Consider the following 9857-nt stretch of genomic DNA (forward strand, 5'->3'; position numbering starts at 1 on the left):
AGAACCAGAATCAGAACCGTGTTAAATGATGTGAACAGCTTAAAATGCAGATTGTGGCAGAATGTCCCTGAACTTGTCGTACTGTTTAAATGGTCACATGATAACATGACACCTCTGTGCTTTGTCAGACACACACACACACACACACACACATACACACACACACACACACACACACACACACACACACACACACACACACACACACACACACTCATATTTAGTGAAGAAACATATCTAGGAAAGTGGGACTGGAGGAGGAATAACATCTGAGCTCTCCGGGCGGCCTGGTTCTCATTTTGAAACAATTTTCAGTAATTTCCATCACCATGGAAGTCGGCAGTAAACGCACTGGGTCTCTTTTAAATGAATGTGCTCTGCTGCAGAGGCTATTGGCTCCACTTTCACACAGGCCTGCACCACTTCCTCTGGTTTTTAGATTATAATATGTTTATTCAGCTTTACGATTTCAGCTTTTGACTTTGAAAATAAAAACTCAAAAGCAGATTTGGACCAATTATCACATTTAATCTGCATTCACTTTAAAACAGTTTGGAGTTGTCAACATTTTTTTATTAGTTTTATCCGACACAAACAACAACAACAACAAACACACTACACTTTTACGATGTTGTCGGGTCTTTTATTTTGAAATAAGAGTTCTTTTATCAGTCTCGGTCAGACACCAGATCTGAGCCAGAGTCACCTTCAGTTACTGCTGTGTTTCTGTCTCTGGGTTTGTGTCCTCACAGGTGAAGGTGTCGGGGGAAAGGCAGCTGTCTCTACGTACACTCTACAGTTACTGAAGGTTGGATTTCTCTTCATAATAAATTCATTTCTGTTTTAAAAAACATCAGTAAAACGTCTGTCTCCACTGCTACAAAGGTTAAAAAATATATTTATTATATTTATATTGTATATATTTAAATCTTTCATGTCTGTGTCATATTCAGATTCAGACAACACAGACACTACAGTGGGAGGAAGAGACGCATCACACACGAGAAACAGGCGAGACGCCAAATCTCTACATCATGCGACGCAGCTGCCAGGCAAGAGACGCACGTCTGCAAGTGTGTTCCTGCTCATTTCTGATTTGTGAATAAATGTCTTTCTTTCAGAATAAATAAAACTGAAATTGTAATTTTAAATCAGTTAACTACATGTTAATAACTATGGAAAACATAATACATTTTATTATATATATATATATATATATATATATATGTATATGTTTTGACAGCAGGATGGTTGAGAGGTGGTTAAAGGTCTGTGGTCACACAGCAGTCTGCAGTCCAGCAGGCCGACCTCCGATCCATTCAGTGTCACTGTGGACACAGACAGAGGACATCATCATCATCATCATCATCATCATCATCATCATCATCATCATCATCAACTGCAGTGACCAGAACAAGCTTTTATTTAAACATATATTCCACCACAGTTGTCGAACACTTACCGCTGCGTTCTTGAACGTCCACTCTTGGAGGACGACTGTTGTCCGTCGTCATAGTTACACTGGATCCCAAGGACGACCGTGTTTCATGAGCAAAAATGGAAGAGTCAAAATGTCGTTCTTCTGAAAAGACGCCAGCTGATGGTCCACATGTTGGTCTGCTGCCGGTACATCACACACGCTTCTGATTTCATGTTTAAATGAAAATGGAGCTTTGAGTTTTAAAAGATTAACTTTAGATATTTGCACCAAGATACACATCCATTAAATCATATGTATATACATATACAGTTTATAATATATATGTTATATACATATGACAAGGCTCTAGACATGTTCACTGAATCTGTGGAGCTCAGAGTTTCTGGCTCAGCTCCTCAGTTATTCAGGGCACATCTCTGGGGAACTGTAAAAGTGTCTTTTCAGAAACGTACACTCATTCATAGTTTCAGCCAGAAAAGCAGATGAAAATGGAAAAACTTGAAGTTTCTCTGAACTTTGACCTCTGCTGACTTTAAATCTGCGTTTACAGGATCTTTAAACCGGATCATCACATACTTTTATTTCACTTCAACCTGAGGTCCAGTCCAGAGTGCAACTATCACAGTCTGACGTCCTGACTGAGACCAAGGTATCTGACGCTTTGGCCTCGTCCTCCCTCTAAGAGAAAAGTTCATCTTCAGCAGACGCTGTGAACTGATCACACACGTGACAGAAGACAGACGACTTCATTTCAGACGCTGTTTGACTTTTTAAAGTACTTCTTGTTATTATTATTTTCTTTGCAAACAGTTCTGCATATTGTAAAGTTTAGGTTATTTGACTCTTGTAAACTGATGTCATGTATTTAGTTTCATATTGTGATTGTTTATTTTATTCAGAATTATTTAAGATGATTTATGAGTATGTGCTCTGAACTCAAAATGGCTCATAATCACAATCCATTTGATACAATCAGGTGTATTTTATTTTATTGTAAACTCATTCTAATTAGTTTTGTGTAATATTGATGTGTATTTGTTGTTGCAGTATAATTATTAAAAAAAAAAACTATCTAGGAACTAATAGTCAGTTAGCTCTCAGTTTAGCACCATATTCTTTTTTTGAGCATTTATTCCACCAAATAAATAGCATTAATATTAATTAATCATGTTATTTAATCCATATCTACAACACTGATTCTACATTTACAGGTAGCGTTTTAATTATAGATTTGTAATAATGTGCTAATTATTCTTATTCTGTATTTACAGTCAAAGATGACGTTCAACAACAGCTGCTACATTTAGCTTTATAATTACAGCTCATTCAATCTGACTGATCATCATTTTATTTTATTAATTTTATCTGCTTTTATCAGAAATAATTATCAGGAAAATAATTAACTGAAAATGTGTAATATGTAACTCGTGATTTAAATTTTTTTTTTTTAAATATTGTAACTAAGAAATGTTTCCCGTTTTTTAATTATTTGATTTATTATGAGGATTTTATTTATTTTTATGATTTTTGTATTTCCTCTCCTCCTATTGTCTAATTTTAATGTGTATGTATTGTTGTTATTTATGTTTGTTTTAAAAAATAAAAAATAAAAATCAATGTATGAAATATTATTGCCAGTTTGCTCTGTTAAGCATCATAATATTTTTTTAGCATTTGTTCCACCAGACACATCATTAATATTAATTAATCTATATACGACATGTCATACTGATTGCTGATTATTACACATTACAGGTTTTATACTGTATATATATACATATATATTATATGATGTATATATATATATATGTGTATATATATATATATACACATATAGTATATATAATAAATATATAATAGTGTGTATATATATATATGTATGTGTATATATATATATAGTATATAGTATATATAAAAATAGTATATATATAAAAATATATAATAGTGTGTATATATATATATGTATGTATATATATATATAGTATATAGTATATATAAAAATAGTATATATATAAAAATATATAATAGTGTGTATGTATATATATATATATCTAAATGAAAGTAGAGTAAAATGTGTCTGCACCAATGCTTTACGCTCCAGAAACAACAGTGGTGAAGAGGTCAGAGGTCAAAGCCTGGAGAACTGTCTGAGGCGGCTTTAAAAATAAATCAGCCTGAAATTAGTTGGAACATCTGTGTCACATCTTTTCATCTTTTCTCCTCTGGAGCTTCACAGGTAAATTATTCTCATCAGCTCCATCTTTGGAGAGAGAGAGGAGCCTCTTTCTGTCTTTGTTCCAGATTTTCATCTTGGAACATTTATTGTAATTTAAATTCTGAACGTTAAACATGTTCGAAGTGAAGATAATCTAAAGTTCTGCGACTTTAAGGATTTCTTTTTTCCTGCGTCGCGCTCGACAAACTGTTCATATTTCATTTCATGTCAGGAGTCCAGACTCGCTCCACAGGCTCTGATGACCAGACTTAAAATAGAGCTGGAGGAGTTTCACCTCAACAAGTAACGTGATATCCACGGTGTTCCCCTCCTCTCCGCCCCCACACAACACCGTCAGTGCCAACAGGTAACCACAACAGGTTTATAGCAGTCAGCATGTACTGAGGACTCAGCCCAGATCTGATCAGCAGTGATGAAACTGAGTTTGACTGGATTTCACGGTGATTATAACCATTGGTCACACTCAGCGGAGCATGTCTTATTCCATATTTCACTGTATTTCACAGCGTCGATACGATGTCACACTTATTACCCATCAGCCATCTGCTAATGCTAACAACATTAGCCTGTTACCATCAGGTAAGACGTTCCACCATCCACACATCAGAGCTACACAAATGTTATATATCTACATACATCCAATTTCCACATATGAAATACATATAAAATAAGATTATAAACTTCTCGTCTCGTTGTATGTAAAAAACAATATATAAAACCTTTTAGAAATTGGAATAAACAGCACCAGTCTTGATACAGGGACATTATGTCAGATATTATATTCCTGCACTGAAGTTACTGGATCCTCAGTTTTCTTTTGATTGTCCTCAGATCTCACGAAAGACTAAAACTAAAGCTCCGATGCCTCAGATCGTCTGATGATAAAAATGAGTTTTTAAAGAGGCTCAGTAACAGCAGCTGGACACTCGGTCTTAAGCTCCTCAAACAGGAGGAAATAGCACATTTGCTGGGGACTATTTTCAGTGGCAGACGAATCCACATTAGGAGGTGTGGTGAGTCTTTCCAGCAGCAGAGGAATGAGATATCAGGACTTGTTAGCAGGAGGATCAGTTCACTGTTGGTTTTGGTCCTTCAATGGGATTTTGTTTCTAGTACCATAATCACAATTTTTGTAGCATTGGTTCCAGTGAACAGAGCAGCTGCCCAGACGAACGTGAGAGCAGCTTCACGTCCTCTGCAGAGTCTCAGTCTGAACATCAGCGACTCAGACCGAGCCAACACAGAGAAGCTCACGCGTTAACACATATGTGATCTCAGGACGTAAAGTGACCTTACGTAACAGAGCGACTCTTATCTGTGCTCTGCAGCGGGGAGGGTTTCACATCTGGACTTAGTTGTCGAGAGGTCAGTGAAGGAGCACGTCTATTCTCGGGGCGTCCTGATCCTCCTGATCCTCTGCAATAAGACGACAATTTGGAAATGGAAGCTTCGGTTTCACGTTTTGCATCAGGATCAGTTGGTAAAATGTTAAACACATGTTTGAGTCATCGGAGTGCGTTAATAGATAAATACCTGGATGATGCTGGTGGGGTTTTTTTTGGTCTGGGCAGGATGTGGAGCCCAGAGGAAACGGCACTGATTAGATTTCCTTGGGACAACTTCAATCAACCATCAAGTTGCTGATTGAAATCATGCTGTTTACCCAGAATTCCTCCTGACAGCAAACTACACGAAACGCAGGATCACAGCAGGCACACAATATAAAGTGACATCAGTAGTAATTAGTATTTCAGATATTCCCCAGTAGCCATCAAAGTTAATTAATCCATATCTACAACACATCACAGTAATTTTTAATTATAGATTTATATTAATGCTCATGTTTTAAATCCAGAATTATTCTAACAGCTGCTACATTTTGCTTTATAATTGAATCTGACTGTTAATTTAATCTTATGGTTTTAATGCTATTATCTGAAATTATAAATGTAAGAATGACTGACCGTTTATTGAAAAGACACATTTCTAACTCCTGTGATTAAGATGATTTTAAGTGTCAGGTCTGAAAAATGTTTCCTGGTTTATTTCAGGGGATTATATTTGTGTTAATGGTGAACTGAGTGTAATGTATTTTCTGTTGAAGCTGCTGGACCGCAGAACAAAGCCCCCACTGCAGGAGAACTGATCTCAGATCATTGGAGTATTACAGGACGGTGTTTTGCTATAAAGTGAAAAATGTTTCCTGGTTTATTTAAGAGCCGACGACGCAGCGCGCAGAGATCAAGAGCCCGGCTCTATAAAATCATACTGCTCATGTGTTAATGTTCAATTATTTTTATTTAGGTTTTTATGTGATGAGCGAGATGGGAGAGGAGCGTTTAACACATCATATTCTCTGCACTTTGATTGATATTCAAGCGGCTTCAAAAAACTTGATTACACTCATGATGTATCTATAAAACTTTTATAGTTTTTAAAGCACATTATGTTTTATTGACTTTTATATTGACTTTCTGTTAAAGGCTTGGCTGCAGTTTCACAGTTTCACACTCATGTAAAAACTAATGCATTTTACAATTGATTCAAAACATTAGAAACATATTTGTGGAATTATAACTACAATTTTAATATAATTCATTATTATACATATATTATATATAGTCCTATAGTTTTGGAAAAACTCCATTTAATTGAACTCTACATAAGTGTAACACCACAGTGTTTCTGAAGTTATGAATTATTTTATTACGTTTTTTTTAATCTGTATTTGTGATCCAGCAGCTGAACTCAGCAAACATTGTTCAGAAAGTTGCAGAAGAAGAACGAACGTGTGTCGCTTGTTGCTTTGCTTTCACCTTCAGTCCAGTTCATCCCAGACCAGCTCCTGGTCTGACTGAAGCCTCAGTGCAGTGTCGTCCTGATGCGTCACTTTCTTTAAAGGCTTAAAACTGTAAGAGCAGTTTACGTGCACTACTGCAGGAAACATGGAAGTTCAGGGTTTCTCAGTGTTTTCTTATTGCGTCGTCAGTTTACAGTTTACCTCTGTCTCACTGAGGGTTTTTCACTGGACTGAAGCTGCTGAAACGCAGTAAAAACTGGGAAAGCGGCTCTTGACATGGAGTGAGAACATGTTTCTGCTGCTGCAGCTTCTCCTGTTGCCTTGTATTTATTATTTGAGGCTGACACTCTGATCCCTGACGGCTGCTGATGATGGACCGACATCGTGGATTTGATGAATGGAGCCTGACAGTGTCGGTGCTCTGCTTCGAACACAATCATAAAAAACCCGCTCGTGTTTTTCTGACATTATTGCCGCACACGTTGCTGTAAACACGCGTGAAGACGTGAGGAGATGAATTTACTCTGACGGCCGGTTACAGCTCGACTTCGTGGAAACGCTTTCGCTGCTCTGCCACTATTTACAACCTTTGTCTGTCAGAACACAACGTCACGTCACGCAGTCGATCCGAACGACCGGAGACACTGAACACAACCGCTGCAGTTCAGCTCGTCACAGATGAATTAGTTTTTCATCATCGGGCCCAAATCTTTATTTTAACCATGTCTGTGTTTCACTCTGCACTTTACAGGCCACAGCTGGGGAATCCTGTAAAAGCCGCCGAGACACGGGGAGAAATTGAAAAAGTATTTTTTAACAAGCTCACAGAGGATGAATCCTGCTAAATTCAGACTTTCCCTCTGTGATATCTGAGATTAAAGCAGAAGCAACATTAAAGAAGCATGTTTCTAAATTTGTGGAGCGTGCTTCAGGAGGTTGAGCCTCTCCACACTCAAGTGTCCTCGTCGTCTTTACTCAAACGATTTCCTGAAACACTTTGAACAAGACAAGATGAAAGTTTCATTCGCCTTACCTGTGGTTGCCGGGCCAGCTGTCTGTCAGTCTGTCACGCTCAACAGTTCCTCGCTTTCTCTTGTTTCTATAGTGTGCTGCTCTCCGCTCTCCTCCCCCCCCCTTTTTCTGTCTCGCTACACGTCTTTATTTCTCTGCCTCTTTGGTCCAACAAGTCACCACTCTCCTTTCCTCCCTCCCTTTTTCCACACTTTACCTCTGATTTTGTCGGGTTTTTTTCTCTAAGTGTCTTCTCTCTCTTTTTTTTTTTTTTTGCCTCGTTTCACTTCTTCCCTCTCGCCGTTCGTTCCCTCGCCTCTGCCTCTCTCTCTACAACTTTTCCTCTTCCTGCAGACCTCCTGTTATCCCCCTGTTCTGCGTTTCTTCTTTTATCTCTGCTTAAGTAGAAGTACCTTGCCCTGCGGCTGATAATGAAGACATACTGGGAGGTTTGTCCCGGAGGCGGGACCAGGGCTGCGGTGGAGGGGGGGATGGGAAAGGTCAAATTAAGCAGAGGATGGACAGATAAATGTGAACCAGACCCTCCGGTGAAGTATTGCCTCTGGGAGGTGTTAACACTGGATCAGCCTCCGTCTACTCTCACCTGTCGATCTGCGGCCGGTCTGCTGAGTGAACTATAAGGTCTGTTTCCCAGAATGCCACACTGCACATAAGACATAAACTGTGTCTCTTTCACAGACAGCACACTGAGTCTCACTGTGAGCAGGTGTTGAGTCTGCAGTGGCTTCACTAAAATGATCAGGTACAAGCAGCTTCTTTAAGCGTGTGTGTAAACTCGTTTCCACGTCCGTTCAGACTGACGACATGTAGATGAAGAGCGAGCTGCGGCGCAAACACTTGGATCAGCGTAGAACAGCAGCGTGCTGGACAGGTGACAGGTGTGTCTGCAGTGTTTGTGCTCTGAAGGACAAAAACCAGCACATTCACCAGGTGTTGCTTACATCACAGCTGATGGGAGCTGATGAATAACCACGTCAGAGTCATGTGACCCAGGTGTGAATGCTGATGCTGACAAAAGCCACACCAGTGGAAACGGGGCTGAAGAGTCTACGGGTGCTTTAAAGCTAAATGCTAACACTAGCATGGCATCACCTCGCAGCAACAAAGCTAACGTGCTGATGTTCAGCAGGTATATTTCCCTTGTTCACCTTCATCTGAGTTTAGAGTGTTAGCATGCTAACATTTGCTGTTGGCACCAAACACAAAGGGTCAGTTCCTCCAGCAGTAGGTGGTGTCTCAGGTGGAAGAGTCACAACCACGAATGTCCGACTGTCCGTCAGAGCCGTGCACGTTTTAGTTTCAGTGCACGTTCTCACTCAGGCAGGTTGCTGAGAAATTTATTACAATAAAATCATTTCTAAACAAAAGTCCATATCAAACGCACCCCACCCAGGTAATAGGTACGTTTTAAAGGTAGGAGGTTCAGGTTTAAATCATCAGCCTTTTCCCCAGCCGATCGAACATTAAGGTCTGAACTCACTGGTCGATTCACCGTCTCTCTTTCCTTTGAACTCTTCCTGTTGCTAACCAGCTGTCCATTTTGATTGTTACCTCACAATCAGTCAGACAGAGACAGCAAACAATATAAACAGTATAAAAGTTCCTGTCATTGGTTTATTAGTGATAGGCCTGAAGATGAGAGAAAAAACAATGAAAAGAATTCTTCAACATTTTAAACGTTTTTAAAGTTCCTTTCATTTTAAAACATAAAAATGATGAACACACACACACACACACACATTGGGCCATTTGCAATAACTTTGCGGCCCATCATTGGCCCCGGCCCACAGATTGGGAACCACTGCTTTAAATGCTTTTCTTTTCTTCCAGACGTCTGAAGGTTTCTGCTGCCAGAGGAAACTCTTTAGTTTCAGATCAGCCCCTTCATGTAAAATAAAGATCCAATGATAAAACCTTTGATAAAGACTGATGTGACGATTAGAAAATGTTTTGTGCTTTTACCTCAAATTAACTTCATTAAAACTAAAGGCAGCATTAATAAACAATGAGGAGCTCAGCTGTGTGTGTTAGTGCATAAGAAGAAGACTTAGAAGAATACCCCCCCCCCCGCTTCACAGTGAACAACCACACACAGTTCAGATCAGGTCTGAGTGAGCTGTTCTCCAAACATCCAAATGATAGGTTTAAAGGATAATTACTGCATGACTGGCTCACTGATTGGAGTCAGCACAGAAAACCTGTTAGACCTTTAATGTCTCTGGTCCCTCGGGGGTCGTGAAGGCTTTTCAGAGCAGGAGAGGTTGTAGCTAATATGATCTTAAACATTATGTTAATACTACTGTTAAGATGCTTGATCAGTGATTAGCACCCTGAAATGAAGGACTTTT

The 9857-nt window shown here is 39.1% G+C and overlaps 1 protein-coding gene across 1 annotated transcript in view; it reads right to left on the reverse strand.

Annotated features, from left to right (window-relative positions):
- The window catches only part of LOC111238284 (agouti-signaling protein-like), a 21086-nt gene extending 13336 nt beyond the window's left edge, over window positions 1–7750 (reverse strand). The window contains exon 1 of the mRNA XM_022767714.1: window positions 7511–7750. The gene's annotated coding sequence lies outside the window, so the exon portion shown is untranslated. The remainder of the gene's footprint in view (window positions 1–7510) is intronic.
- Between the last annotated feature and the right edge of the window lie 2107 nt (window positions 7751–9857).

The sequence above is a fragment of the Seriola dumerili genome, unplaced genomic scaffold (genome assembly GCF_002260705.1).
Source record: "Seriola dumerili isolate Sdu_G_001 unplaced genomic scaffold, Sdu_1.0 BDQW01001254.1, whole genome shotgun sequence".
Taxonomy (NCBI): Eukaryota; Metazoa; Chordata; class Actinopteri; order Carangiformes; family Carangidae; genus Seriola; species Seriola dumerili.